This window comes from Heptranchias perlo, unplaced genomic scaffold (assembly GCF_035084215.1).
Source record: "Heptranchias perlo isolate sHepPer1 unplaced genomic scaffold, sHepPer1.hap1 HAP1_SCAFFOLD_487, whole genome shotgun sequence".
Lineage (NCBI taxonomy): Eukaryota > Metazoa > Chordata > Chondrichthyes > Hexanchiformes > Hexanchidae > Heptranchias > Heptranchias perlo.
Genome location: NW_027139502.1, coordinates 127,101 through 142,611, shown reverse-complemented (window position 1 = coordinate 142,611; position 15,511 = coordinate 127,101). Strand labels below are relative to the sequence as shown.

General features: G+C 45.9%; 1 protein-coding gene and 2 non-coding genes across 3 annotated transcripts in view; all 3 read right to left on the bottom strand.

Annotated features, from left to right (window-relative positions):
- The window catches only part of LOC137313831 (zinc finger protein 79-like), a 172,404-nt gene that overhangs the window by 30,895 nt on the left and 125,998 nt on the right, over window positions 1–15,511 (bottom strand). The window lies entirely within an intron of this gene.
- On the bottom strand, window positions 8,557–8,641 carry trnak-uuu (transfer RNA lysine (anticodon UUU)). The gene is given in 2 exon segments: window positions 8,557–8,592; window positions 8,605–8,641. It is a non-coding gene; the product is annotated as a tRNA-Lys (tRNA).
- Window positions 12,000–12,073, bottom strand: trnat-ugu (transfer RNA threonine (anticodon UGU)). Its single transcript has one exon. It is a non-coding gene; the product is annotated as a tRNA-Thr (tRNA).

The following is a 15,511-nucleotide window of genomic DNA, read 5'->3' as shown; positions in this document are numbered from 1 at the left end:
CCTTGAAACCTCGGGAGTGTCCCTCCAAGTGACTACGGTGCGGTCTCTCTCTCTCTCTCTCTGTCCCTCCAAGTGACTACGGTGCGGTCTCTCTCTCTCTCTCTCTCTATCCCTCCAAGTGACTACGGTGCGGTCTCTCTCTCTCTCTCTATCCCTCCAAGTGACTACAGTGCGGTCTCTCTCTCTCTCTCTGTCCCTCCAAGTGACTATGGTGCGGTCTCTCTCTCTCTCTCTCTCTGTCCCTCCAAGTGACTACGGTGCGGTCTCTCTCTCTCTCTCTGTCCCTCCAAGTGACTACGGTGCGGTCTCTCTCTCTCTCTCTCTATCCCTCCAAGTGACTACGGTGCGGTCTCTCTCTCTCTCTCTCTCTATCCCTCCAAGTGACTACGGTGCGGTCTCTCTCTCTCTCTCTCTCTCTATCCCTCCAAGTGACTGCGGTGCGGTCTCTCTCTCTCTCTCTCTATCCCTCCAAGTGACTACGGTGCGGTCTCTCTCTCTCTCTCTCTATCCCTCCAAGTGACTACGGTGCGGTCTCTCTCTCTCTCTCTCTGTCCCTCCAAGTGACTACGGTGCGGTCTCTCTCTCTCTCTCTCTCTCTATCCCTCCAAGTGACTACGGTGCGGTCTCTCTCTCTCTCTCTCTCTCTATCCCTCCAAGTGACTACGGTGCGGTCTCTCTCTCTCTCTCTCTGTCCCTCCAAGTGACTACGGTGCGGTCTCTCTCTCTCTCTCTCTCTATCCCTCCAAGTGACTACGGTGCGGTCTCTCTCTCTCTCTCTATCCCTCCAAGTGACTACAGTGCGGTCTCTCTCTCTCTCTCTGTCCCTCCAAGTGACTATGGTGCGGTCTCTCTCTCTCTCTCTCTCTGTCCCTCCAAGTGACTACGGTGCGGTCTCTCTCTCTCTCTCTGTCCCTCCAAGTGACTACGGTGCGGTCTCTCTCTCTCTCTCTCTATCCCTCCAAGTGACTACGGTGCGGTCTCTCTCTCTCTCTCTCTCTATCCCTCCAAGTGACTACGGTGCGGTCTCTCTCTCTCTCTCTCTCTCTATCCCTCCAAGTGACTGCGGTGCGGTCTCTCTCTCTCTCTCTCTATCCCTCCAAGTGACTACGGTGCGGTCTCTCTCTCTCTCTCTCTATCCCTCCAAGTGACTACGGTGCGGTCTCTCTCTCTCTCTCTCTGTCCCTCCAAGTGACTACGGTGCGGTCTCTCTCTCTCTCTCTCTCTCTATCCCTCCAAGTGACTACGGTGCGGTCTCTCTCTCTCTCTCTCTATCCCTCCAAGTGACTACGGTGCGGTCTCTCTCTCTCTCTCTCTCTCTATCCCTCCAAGTGACTACGGTGCGGTCTCTCTCTCTCTCTCTCTCTATCCCTCCAAGTGACTACGGTGCGGTCTCTCTCTCTCTCTCTCTCTCTCTATCCCTCCAAGGGACTACGGTGCGGTCTCTCTCTCTCTCTCTTGCTGTGATCTGTTGACTGAAAAGTTCTCTTCTTCCTTGCCAGAATCTTGTGCGCCTTCCTCAGCTTTTGAGGTCTCTTCTTATTCCCTTTTTCAGTTTATGAGCAGTTCACTCTCACATCCACATCTCTCAGCCTGACCATTATTCATGTCTCTCAACCTTCAGAAGTTACATTCCAAGCATAACTCCTGGTCCCATCCGTGCCTTGTTGTTACAGACTTAACAGAACCTTATTTAGAGTTTACATTGCCAGCCTTCACAGAACCGTTCGTATAAACAGACTTCTGCTCACTGGCTTGTGGAGGCTCGAGATAGAGAGGCCTGAGCCTGAGTGACTCCTTGATTTAATGAACCTTCAGTCCCTTTATCTACATGTCTTTTAGACATTATGCTATTACAGCACATTCCTCCCTTAGGTCTGTTCATTCCCACTTTACTGTTGTCAGCATCCTTTTAGTTTTAACTGCAAACTTGACTATAATAACCATCATGCATCCTTCTCGGCCCACCAGCACTTTCTTATTGAACACACGTTACATGGTTCATTCTATATTAATACACAGTACAGTTTACATTTACAGATACATAGATTCACAGCACATTTCATTCTACTTCCACTATTAATTATAATTATACTAAATTCTATCTGTTAATGGGTTAATCCTTACACGTTGTTCTTCCTGACTCTAAACACCATAGTTCAGTCCTGGATGTGATTAACTGCAGAATCCAACCCCAGCAGTCACTTGTGAACTCGCTGGTGTCTCAGCACATGTGATGACTGAGTGAATCCCTTCCCACACACGGAGCAGGTGAACAGTCTCTCCACAATGTGCGTGAGTTGATGTGTCAGCAGTTCATTTCTGCTTTTAAAGCTCTTCTCAAAGTTACTGCATTAAAAGGTCACTCAATAGTGTGAACAAGTTGATGTCTCAGAAGGTGGGATGAATTAGTGAATCCCTTCCCACACACGGAGCAGGTGAACAGTCTCTCCCCAATGTCAGTGTGTTGGTGTTTCAGATCATTTGTTTTAAAGCCCTTCTCACAGTCAGAACATTTCAGAGGTCTCTTATCAGAGTGAACTCGCTGGTGTCTCAGCAGGTGTGATGACCGAGTAAATCTCTTCTTACACAGGGAGCAGGTGAACGGCCTCTCCCTGGCGGGAGTGTGTCGATGTCTTCACAATTTGTATCTGTATTTAGAGCTCTTCGTGCAGTCAGAACATTAAAAAGGTCTCTCCCCAGTGTGAACAAGTTGGTGTGTCAGCAGTTTGGATGAAATAGTGAATCCCTTCCCTCACACGGAGCAGGAGAACGGCCTCTCCCCAGTGTGAGTGCGTTGGTGTGTCAGCAGATTCCTTTTGCTTTTAAACCTCTTCTCACAGTCGGAACATTTAAAAGGTCTCTCATCGGAGTGAACTCGCTGGTGTCTCAGCAGGGTGGAAGAATGAGTGAATTTCTTCCCACACACGGAGCAGGAGAACGGCCTCTCCCCAGTGTGAACTCGCTGGTGTATCAGCAGGTGGCATGATCGAGTAAATCTCTTCTTACACACAGAGCAGGAGAATGGTCTCTCCCCAGTGTGAGTGCGTTGGTGTTGCAGCAGTTCAATTTTGCTTTTAAAGCTCCTCTCACAGTCAGAACATTTAAAAGGTCTCCCATCAGTGTGAACAAGTTGATGTTTCAGCAGGGAGGATGACTGAGTGAATCTCTTCTTACACACGGAGCAGGTGAACGGCCTCTCCCCAGTGTGAACTCGCTGGTGTTTCAGCAGGTGGCATGATCGAGTAAATCTCTTCTTACACACGGAGCAGGAGAACGGCCTCTCCCCAGTGTGACGGCGTCGATGAATTTCCAGCCTGGACGGGTAATTGAATCCCTTCCCACAGTCTCCACATTTCCACGGTTTCTCCATGGTCCGGGTGTCCTTGTGTCTCTCCAGGTTGGACGATCAGTTGAAGCCTCGTCCACACACAGAACACGTGTACGGTTTCTCCCCGCTGTGAATGGTGTGATGTTTTTTCAGGCTGTGTAACTGGTTAAAGCTCTTTCCACAGTCAGTGCACTGGAACACTCTCACTCGGGTGTGTGTGTCTCGGTGCTTTCCCACTCACACTGATGTTTGAAATCTTCTCCCACAGATAGAACAGACAAACATTTCTCCTTCCACATTCAAAGGCCGATGATATTCAGGTCCTGATGAATCGAGTGACTCTGTCAGATCTTGGCATGCTGTTTGGTTTGAGTTTCCCTCTGCAAATCCTCCCCTTCTAATACCCTATAAAGGAGTTTATAAAAGTCATCACTGTAAGTACAGGGTAGAAATTCAGAACAGACAATTCTAGTTTCTACAAAACCTTCTTTCCTCTCTTGTGCCTCAAAGCTGTAAATCCCCGTCCCACACAATCTCCCTCCTCCCTGTGCTGAAATCCAAACTCATCGCATCATCTTTCAGTGGCCCGAAACCATGAGTGAAAGGGTGAGAGAGTGAGTGAGAGAGTGAATGTGAGAGAGTGAATGTGAGAGAGTGAATGTGAGTGTGAGAGAGAGAGTGTGAGTGAATGTGAGAGTGAGAGTGAGAGTGTGAATGTGAGAGAGAGTGTGAGTGAGTGTGTGAGTGAATGTGAGAGTGAATGTGAGAGTGAATGTGAGTGAGTGAGAGAGTGAATGTGAGTGAGTGTGAGAGAGTGTGAGATAGTGAATGTGAGAGTGAATGTGTGTGAATGTGAGTGAGTATGAAAGAGTGAACGTGAGGGAGTGAGTGTGAGAGAGAGAGTGTGAGTACAGCAGTGGGCTCGGTGTGGAGAATGAAGTGGGGCAGGTGGAGCATGTTTCAGTGGGGCAGCAGTGATCATAATCTCATTAGGTTTAGAATATTTCTGGAAAAGGACAGGGGACAGTCAAATGTGAAAATTCTTAACTGGAGGAGGGCTAATTCCAGTGAGTTAAAAAGGGATCTTTTCTGTGTGGATTGGAATCAAAAATTGTCAGGCAGAAGAGTAATTGAACAGTGGGAGGCCTTCAAGGAGGAGTTGGTTTGGGTACAGAGTAGACAGATTCCCACGAGGAGGAAAGGAACAGCATCCAAAGCTCGAGCTCGGATGAATAAAGATATAGAGATCACCATTTCTCCTTCATTTACAGACGATCACTGACCGATCATCATTTCTCCTTCATTTACAGAAGTTTCCTGACTGATCACCATTTCTCCTTAATTTACAGACATTCCCTGACCGATTACCGTTTCTCCTTCATTTAAAGACGTTCCCTGACTGATCATTATTTCTGCTTCATTTGTAGACGCTCCCTGACCAATCACATATCTCCTTCATTTACAGATGCTCCCTGACCAATCACATTTCTCCGTCATTTACAGACGCTCCCTGACCGATCACCAGTTCTTCAATTACAGACACTCCCTGACCGATCTCCATTTCTCCTTCAATTACAGACGTTCCCTGACCGATCGCCATTTCTCCTTCAATTACAGATGCTCCCTGACTGTTCACCATTTCTCCTTCATTTACAGATGCTCCCTGACTGATCACTATTTCTCCTTCAATTGCAGACGCTCCCTGAAAGATCACCATTTCTCCTTCATTGACAGATGCTCCCTGACCAATCACATTTCTCCGTCATTTACAGACGCTCCCTGACCGATCACCAGTTCTTCAATTACAGACGCTCCCTGACTGATCGCCATTTCTCCTTCAATTACAGATGCTCCCTGACTGATCACCATTCCTCCTTCAATTGCAGACGCTCCCTGACTGATCGCCATTTCTCCTTCATTTACAAATGCTCCCTGACCGATCACCATTTCTCCTTCATTTCCACACTCCCTGACCGATCTCCATTTCTCCTTCAATTACAGATGCTCCCTGACCGATCACCATTTCTCCTTCATTTACAGACACTCCCTGACCGATCTCCATTTCTCCTTCAATTACAGATGCTCCCTGACGGATCACCATTTCTCCTTTAATGACAGACGTTCCCTGACCGATCAACATTTCCCCTTCATTTACAAACGCTCCCTGACCGATCACCATTTCTCCTTCATTTACAGACGCTCTCTGACCGATCACCATTTCTCCTTCATTTACAGACGCTCCCTGACTGATCCCCATTTCTCCTTCATTTGCAGACGCTCCCTGACCGATCACCATTTCCCCTTCATTTACAGACGCTCCCTGACCGATCACCATTTCCCCTTCATTTACAGACGCTCCCTGACCGATCCCCATTTCCCCTTCATTTACAGACGCTCCCTGACCGATCCCCATTTCCCCTTCATTTCCCGGCGGGTAGTGAGGGGGGGATAATGTTCACTGTTTTATATTCGGGTCTGGGGCCGCACTCGGGGTTTGTAAAGCCTGAGCCTGGGCCTGAGCCCGGACCCGGGCCCCGGGGTTTATTGAGCCTCTTGCTCCGATCCTCTCACCTGCACCGAACGCGCTCCTCCCGCAGCCTCGACTGGCCGCGCATGCTCAGGACACACTGCCCGATAATGAGTCACTACTGCGCCTGCGTGCTGAGCTCCACTGATGCAGATAGGGCACAATCTGAACCGCGCTGCATGCTGGGTGATGCAGCCTCCATTGATGATTTTACTGTCCGGCCGAAAAGCAAAGACATTGGAAGCAGGGAGAGCGCGTTTGGACCAAGGATAATAAAATAAACTGAAACCCCAGCGCTTCGAGCCATTAAAACCGGCACAAACACACAGCATAGAAGCCCCCCCCCCTCCACCCCGAATTTGGTGAACTCCAGAAAAAAAATTTTCAGTGACTTTTATTAATTTCGTTTTATTAAATGTTGCAACTGAAGGGTTCAATTAATGTTTATTTTCCAAATGCACCTCGGGACCACCAGTCTCACCATTAATCCCGCCTGGCTATTAAGGAGAGTTCCGGACCAATAGGAGGAGCGGAAATTTATAGGCATTTCATATAACTCGTGGGGTGTTGCAGGGATCAGGACTGTGGCCTCAATTATTTACAATGTATATCAATGACTTGGATGAAGGAACAGAGTGTCTTGTGGCCAGATTTGCTGATGGTACAAAGATAGGTGGAAAAGCAAGTTGCAATGAGGACACAACGTGTCTGTGAAGGGATGTTGACAGGTTAAGCGAATGGGCAAAAAATTGGCAGATGGAATATAATGTGGGAAAATGTGAAGTCATTCACTTTGGGAGGAAAAAAATATTTTGCTTTTTTATTTGAATGGAGAAATACTACAAAATGCTGCAGTACGGAGGGATCTGGGTTTCCTCGTGCAAGAAAGACAAAATTCAACATACAGGTGCAGCAGGTAATCCGGAAGGCAAACGGAATATTGGCTTTTATATCTCGGGGGATGGAGCATAAAAGCAGTGAAGTCATGCTACAAATGTACAGGGTGCTGGAAATGTACAGGAACCTAAAGCAATTAAGATTAGTAAAGAAAAAGTACTGGAGGAATTAATGGGACTAAAAGCTGACAAATTATTTGGACCTGATGGCCGACATCCTAGGGTTTAAAAAGAGGTGGCTGCAGAGAAAGTGGATGCACTGGTTTTATCTTCCAGAGTTCCCATGATACGAGAAAGGTCCCCATGGATTGGAAGGTACCAAATGTAACCCCGTTATTCAAGAAAGAGGGAGAGAGAAAACAGGGAACTACAGAACCTTTAGCCTGACAATAGTAGTAGGGAAATTGCGAGAATCTATTACTAGGGACGTGGTAACAGGGCACTTAGAAAATCATAATATGATTAGGCACATGCAACATGGTTTTATGAAAGGGAAATCGTGTTTGACAAATCTATTTGAGGTTTTGAGGGTGTTGATAGCAGGGTAGATAAGGGAGAACCAGTGGATATAGAATATTTGGATTTTCAAAAGGCATTCGATAAGGTGCCACACAAAAGTTTGTTGAACAAGATTAGGGCTCATGGGATTGTGGGTAATATATTAGCATGGATTGGGGATTTGTTGACGGAGAGAAAACAGAAAGTCGGAATAAAGAGGTCATTTTGGGGTTGGCAGGTTGTAACTAGTGGGGTGCCGTGAAGATCAGTGCTTGGGCCTCAGATATTTACAATCTATATGAATGACTTAGATGAGGGGACCGAGTGTAATGTATCCAAGTTTGCTGACGATACAAAACGAGGTGGGAAAGTAAGCTGTGAGGAGGACACAAAGAGGATGCAAAGTGATACAGACAGGTTAAGTGAGTGGGCTAGAAGTTGGCAAATGAAGTATAAAGTGGGGAAATGTGAGGTTATTAACTTTGGTAGGAAGAATAGAAAAGCAGAATATCTTTTAAAAGGTGAGAGAGTATGAAATGTTGGTGTTCAGAGGGATTTGTGTGTCTTTGTACACGGATCACAGAAAGTTAACATGCAGATGCAGCAAGCAATTAGGAAAGCAAATGGTATGTTGGCCTTTATTGCGAGGTGGTTGGAGTACAAGGATAAGGAAGTCTTGCTGTAATTATATAGGGCTTTGGTGAGACCACATCTGGAGTACTGTGTACAGTTTTGATCTCCTTACCTGCGGAACGATACACTTGCCTTAGAGTGGGTGCAACAAAGGTTCACTAGATTGATTCCTGGGATAAGAGGGTTGTCCTGTGAGGAGAGATTGAGCAGAATGGGCCTATATTCTCTGGAGTTTACAATAATGAGGTGTTCTCATTGAAACATGTAAAATTGTTAGAGGGCCTGACCGGGTAGATGCTGGGATGCTGTTTCCCCTGGCTGGAGAGTCCAGAACTAATGGTTATAATCTCAAGATAAGGGGCCGGCCATTTGGTACAGAGATGAGGAATAATTTCTTCACTGAGAGGGTTGTGAACCATTGGAATTCTCCACCCCAGAGGACTGTGGATGCTGAGCCATTGAATAGATTCAAAACTGAGGGAGATACAATTTTGGACACAAAGGAACTCAAGGGATATGGGGATTGGTCGGGAAAGTGGAGTTGAGGCCGAAGATCAGCGATGACGCTGTCAAATGGCGGAGCAGGCTCGAGGGACTGAATGGCCAACTCTTGCTCCTTTCGCTGATGTTGGTCCACTGGAAAAGCAGAACTTGCCAGCTGTTTTAAAACTTTTAGCCTGAACAGGGACTTGAACCCTGGACTCTCAGATCACTACTTGTTTTAAAAGTCTGATGCTCTACCGACTGAGCTATCCAGGCTCGCTGTTGGATTGGTTTCCATCATACAGATTCATGGTGGGACTCTGAATTATCCCTGTCGATGGAGAAGAAGGGGAGAATTCCTGTTTACAATTTTCAGCAACGTGTTGAGGAGAATCCTTGTTTCTGTTGAACATGATGTAAGAAACATGGACAGCGAACTCGTGAGTTTACAATTCTTCTTGTTTGTACAAAATTTCTTGTCATTCGTTCGCAGCAATTAAAAAAATACACTTTACCCAATGGCTCAAAAGCTGAACTTGTCCCACACGGGAGCTGGAAAAGGCCTCTCGAGATTTCAGCCGATCAACAATTGAAAGCTGAATAATTTCACCCGTTACACCGTGACACCAGGCAGCAGATTTGCCTCCCGAATTTTCCCTACACGACACTTCAAACCGATGAATCCCTGCTTCACGGAAAGAAGAATTGTGTGTTTGGTTCTTTAGATTTAAAGATGTCGTGCCGGCCGCTTTACCATTTCAGCTCTCGCCAATCGCCCCCTCTCCCTCCTATAAACAAATAAACTCTCACCTGCTATTGCAAGACGGGAGGCCAGAGGAGCCTCAGTGCCCACATGGGGACATGAAGAAGTCGATGTGTTATGGAACCGGTTGTACCTTGAACTCCAGTCAAAATGTTGAGAAGGTTCAACTACTTTAGATGGCGCTGGAGCTCACAACCTCGGCATTTCTCGAGTGTATAATTATTGTAGAAATAACGCGCGCTGACCGATTGCTCCACTGGAGCCGCGCACGGTCTGTGTCCCCAGTGCTCCCATCAAACAGCTTCATCCTCGGTCTCTCAATTATCACTTCCTGATCTTTCCCACACAGAAGCCTCCAAACAAGAGGCGATTCGTTAAACATCAGCAGATCTTTAAAAGCCGTGAAATCTTAAACAATGCCCCTGAAGACAATAACATTTCATTATATTATTATTGACTAAAGGCCAATTTTTTCACGGTACTTTAAGGAGGATTTGGGCAAAGTGGGAGCTGAAATTATGAAACTCTCTCTGGGCTGTCGGTGATTGGAGAGATGGGCGTTATTTCATTTGAAAACCGAGGCTCGGAACTTCCTGATGGAGAAGTGTGAGAGAAGATTGTGGTTAGTGGCAGTTGCCGGGGAGATCGAGAGGAGAGGGAGAAAAGTCAAAGTCACAGCTGTGACAGCTCAAGTGCTCTGCTTATCTGTAATATTTAGACAGTAATGTACAGCACAGGACAAACCAGTTTAGAATGTGACCGTGACATGTAAATGTGACGACACGTTCTTGTTTCTGGGCTCATTGAGGTCGGGGTATAATTCTCGATGCGAGGTTCATATCCCGGCGAATCCCTAATTTAGCCCGGGACTTTTGATCTTGATCTGCGGTTCAAACTTTTGCAAAGAGGGAAAGGAAGTCCCCAAATCACTCCACCTGAATCTGAAGCGCTTTCGGAAGAAATTCAGTTCAAACAATCAGGACTTTAAAGGCACCTCAATGACCTGCACTTTCATTGAACGAGCTTTCTTTGCAATTACATTCGACCTTGAAACCGCTCTGGGCTTTCATCTCACTGAAGCAGAGTGAGGCCGCTCTGTATCTGTGAGCATGTCGGTGACGAGGTTCGCTCTGATATTGGTCGCTTTCAATTTTTAAAAATTTCACCAAGCTCAGGGAAAAGAAACCGAGAATCGAATTGTCCCTGTAAGTGATGAATTGAAGGGATTGGTGCTCCAAGCAGATCTGGAAAATGCGCAGTGCGGTCTCTCAGGAATTCCAAATCCACCCTCTCACCACTCGGCGATCATATTAACTGAGCTTTACTCTGGCCCAGTGTCACCGCGCTGAAATCGAGTATTTCTCCGGCACGTTTCTCTTAACTTCACAGTTGCTGGTTTAAGAGTGAAGACCGGCTCGTTGGATTTTCACTCCTGCAAGTTTCAACCATTCATTTTGGACTGGATGGAGACAACTGTTCTATTGGTCACTGCAACCTCAAAGTTCAGCTCAATGAATTATTGGTTCAGTGGGTGACTTCTTCACCTGTCTCGGTGGTGCTATCGGTTGGTGCAAAAGTTTGATGGTTCGAGCCCTAATTTTATTTTCCCTAAGGATTCATCGCCTCAAAGTTCCAGGGTTTCAATGTGTGTTTTGTCTGCAAGAAAATGTACCGTGATCATTGCCGGCTGAGCAGGGCTGATATTCCACCATTTACCCTGTTGTCGGAGAGCAGGCACATGAATCATATAAAGGAATGGAACATTGGCTTCACGGAAATCACAATTCATAACCCATTTATTTTAAACGGGTTTATTTTAAATGAGTTAACACCAGCCTTAAATGGTAGACTCAGGACAGTCACACAAACAGGTTAAATCTTCATAGAATAATTACTACGGTCATTTTTAGACTGGATGCCTCACGGCGACATTGCTGTCAGTGAAGAGAGACGAGAAAGACCAAAGTGCCGTTTGCCCCTCTCAGTGTGGCCCTGAAGGACTGTGTCCAGGCTGAAGTTATGTTCCCACCGGACGATCCTCCCCCCAGATTGTCCTTTCTGAGCTCCAGTCAGGTGATGCTAAACACTCAGGTGGGAAAGACCAAAATCTACAACAAGGTGATTAAAACAAAGCTGATATATTTAACAGATACCCAGAATATTAAACTCCAGCCCAGTTATAGGGCTTATTAACATCAGGAGAAACAAACCCCAACTGTCAGAATGAACATGGTTCAGTCCTGGATGGGATTAACAGCAGAATCCAACTCCTGTCGTCACTTTTGAACTTCCTGGTGTCTCAGTACGTGTGATGACTGAGTGAATCCCTTCCCACACACGGAATCATAGAATCAGAGAATGCTACAGCACAGAAGGAAGCCATTCGGCCCATCGTGTCTGTGCCGGCCGAAAAAGAGCTATCCAGCGTAATCCCACTTTCCAGGGCTTGGTCCGTAGCCCTGTAGGTTACGGCACTTCAAATGCACATCCATGTACTTTTGAAATGAGTTGAGGTTTTCTGCCTCGACCACCCTTTCAGACAGTGAGTTCCAGACCCCGACCACCCTGTCCGCTTCTGTGTATCCTCGAACTTTATCACTGCTATCCGGAGGTCGAGGAGACAACCATTCGCTCCTCGATGACATAAATCGTGAATTATACCCTGACCCCGACGAGCCCAGAAACAAGAACGTGTCCTTAAATTAAAGTGTTACAGACACATTCTATGAGAGGTCTGTCTGTGTGATGAAATGGTGTTTTTGAACAGTCATTCTGATATCGGTTTCCTCCTCAAACCTCAACAAATACCAATTCCAAAGTGTGACTTTGTCGCTGAATTCCACAAATTAGGTAAAAATAATAAGTAACACAAGGCACTGCTGGGAGTTGAACCCAGGATCGCCTGTTTACAAGACAGATGCTTTAACCAACTAAACCACAGCACCAATTCACTGCACCTGTTCCCCACCTCGTCTCACTAATATCGATCAGTGACACGTTACTGTCTGTTCGAGGCACAGACCGTTTGATCTTTGTCCATTTCCCTTGTCCGTTTACCTGTGCATCCTGATACTGCCTGCATTTCTCGCTGTGTTTATCTTTGTGTATCCATCAGTGTGTTGACACACCGATGATTAAGTGTGCTTGTGTTTGTTACATTAAATAAATTCGGGGTTCAGACAATTCTCGCTCTGACATTGGAGAACTATTGAGCTGAACTTTACAGCGAAGTCTTGTTTATTGTGGTGCTGAAACGAAAAAACCGAAGAGGTCCAAAAAGGGAAAAGGAGAAAAAACTTGTGAGGGAAAATAACGACAACAATCAAGGTATTTACAGGTATATTAAGAGAAAGAAGGGTGACTAAGAGTAATGTGGGACCCTTAAAGACAGATGGAGGTGATATTGTAATTGAAAATCAGGAAATGGCAGAGTTGCTGAATATTTACTTTGCATCGGTCTTCATAGAAAAGGATGAGGCGAACATAGCAGAGACACGAGGAAAACTGTAAATAAATCAAGGGGATTCAGTGTAAATAAAATAATGGCAATGGAGAAAATAATGAGATTGAAGATTGTCAAATCTCCAGGACCTGATGTTTACCATCCCAGGGGAATAAGAGGAATAGGTAAAGAACTTGTACATGCTTACTCATGATCGATCAAAACTCTCTTGATTCAGGAATTGTTGCTTCAATTGAAACATTGTCAATGTCACTCCATTATTTCGGATGGGTCGGAGAGATAAAGTTGGAAATTCTAGGCCTATCAGTCTGACGCCTGTTGTGGGGAAGTTACCAGTATCCGTTATTGGGGAAAGAATGACTGAGCACTTGGATAAATATGGAGTAATCAGAGAGAGCCAGCATGGATTTGTAAAGGGGAAGTCAAGTCTAACAAAGCTCGTTGAACTTTTTGAAGATGTAACTAACGTGCTCGATAATGGAGTGTCTCTGGGTGTTAGATGGACATTGACTTCCAAAGGCATCCAATAAGGGACCACATAAGAGACTGTCTACAAAAATTAGAGTGCGTGGAATTTAAGGCAACCTATTGAAATGGGCAGGGAGTTGGTTAGAAGGTGGGAGGCAGAGGCCTGGGATAATAAGGGATGTACTCAAATTGGCCGGATGTGATTAGTTCTGGGGCATCAGCTTTTTCCGATATGTATAAATGACGGAGATGAAGGAATAGAGAGCCGAACACTCACGTTTGTCGCTGACATCGAGTTAGGAGGCGCAGTGAGTAGTGTAGATGGGAGCATAAAGTTACAAAGGGAAATTGAGAGATTCAGTGAGTTGGTAAAACTGTGTCAGATGGAGCTTACATAGAATTACATCGAATGTACATCACAGAAACAGGCAATTCGGCCCAACCAGACTATACCGGTGTTTATGCTGCAGACGAGCCTCCTCCAACCCCTCTTCATCTAACCCTATGAGCAAACTCTAATATTCCCTTCTCCTCTATGTGCTTATCCAGCTTCCCCGTAAATGCATCCATTCTATTCGCCTTGTGGTGGTGAGTTGAACATTCTAACGCCTCTCTGGGGAAGTCTGTTTCTCTTGAATGCCAGATTGGATACATTAGTGACTGGATTATATTCATGGCTCCAATGTTTTGGAGTCCCCACTCCCACAAGAGCGAACGCCTTGTCTATGCCTCACCGATAAAGCCCTCACATAATCTTAAAGCCCGATATCAGGTCACCCTCAGCCTCCTCTTTTCTATACAGAAGAGCCCCAGCCTGTTCAAACTTTCAATATGGGGAAGTATAAGGTCATCTACTTTGGACGGAAGCAATATAGATCAGAGTGTTTTCTAAATGGTGAGAAGCTCGGAACTATGGAGGAGCAGAGAGATTTAGGGATCGAAGTACAGAAATCACTAAAAGCCAGTGGACTGCTGAAAAAATAATTTGAAAGTCTAATGTGATGTTGGCCTTTACCTCAAGGGAGCTGGAATTCAAAGACATGGAAATATGTTCCAGATAGAAAGCTCTGGTGAGACCCCATTTAAAGTATTGCATTCAGTTCTGGGCACACCCCTCAGGAAAGACATATTGGCCGTGGAGGGGATGCAGCGCAGTTTCACCAGAATGATACCGGGGCTAAAATGGTTAAATTATGAGGGCAAGTTGCGTGGACAAGGTTTGTATTTCCTCGTGTATAGAGGATTAAGTGGTGATGTAATTCAGGTGTTGAAGGTGATTCAATGATCCAATGGTGGGTGTGTGAGTTGGTGCTGAATCGGTCCCCTTCAGTGAAGAGAGGGTCAGCGGGCGCCTGACAGACACGGCTCGGAACGGGACTCGCTTCTCTCCGGCGGCAGCGGCTGGTTTCGAGAGATCTCTCTGTCTGCTGCTGTTACTCCGCCTCCCGCACTCTGGGAGAACCGCGGAGCTCGGTCCTCATTTTTCTCTTATGGATCCGGCTCCATCCGTTTACTGTTGATGGGAGTGCGTCTGATACCAAGTCAGTCAGAAGCGGGTGCAAATCACAACATAGGCACAGGCCCAAGGACTGGGGACTGGTTTGATATTGGGTCCTTTTTAAAGGCTAGGCTGTAGAATGTTTGTACAATAATAATGATCAGAATTAACTTTGATACAATGAAGTTTTTTTCAGTTATTTCCCATTTCCACCCTCACCAGTTTTATACAGTAACAGGTAACAATGTTTGAGGGATGTGATGTCCAGTGTTGGTGGAATCAGTGTAATTTAACTTGATACATTGAAGAATCTCTTGTCTATCCCAGGCTCTTACCTTAGGTTTAGACCCTCACCTCGTTTAAAACTGGTCACTCACTGATATAAATAAACCAGTAACAATCCTGAAACCTCAGCGGGGATATTTGTTCCGATACTTAATGACGGTCCCAATTTCCACTGAAATTCTCAATCAGCAAATCCCAGAGGCTGTTTCGGGTTTGACAAACTGTGAAACAGATTGTTTTAAAAGCCGGAAAGAGGGAAAAACTGGTGGTTGATATGAAGCGTTATACATTATCTCTTTCTGTTTCAGATTTACAATTTCTCTTTGTGTGTACTGACAGGAGAGGCTATAACGGAGCCCAGTGACTGGGTAACGAGCTGCACTGAGTCATTGGCCTGTGTTACAGACCGGCTCGTTGGACCTGCTCATTTCGTGAACTCGCTGGTGTCTCAGCACGTGTGATGACTGAGTGAATCCCTTCCCACACACGGAGCAGGTGAACAGTCTCTCAACCAATGGGCATGCGTTGATGTGTCAGCAGTTCATTTCTGCTTTTAAAGCTCTTCTCACAGTCACTGCATGAAAAGGTCACTCAATGGTGTGAACAAGTTAATGTTTCAGAAGGTGGGATGATCGAGTGAATCTCTTCCCACACACGGAGCAGGTGAAC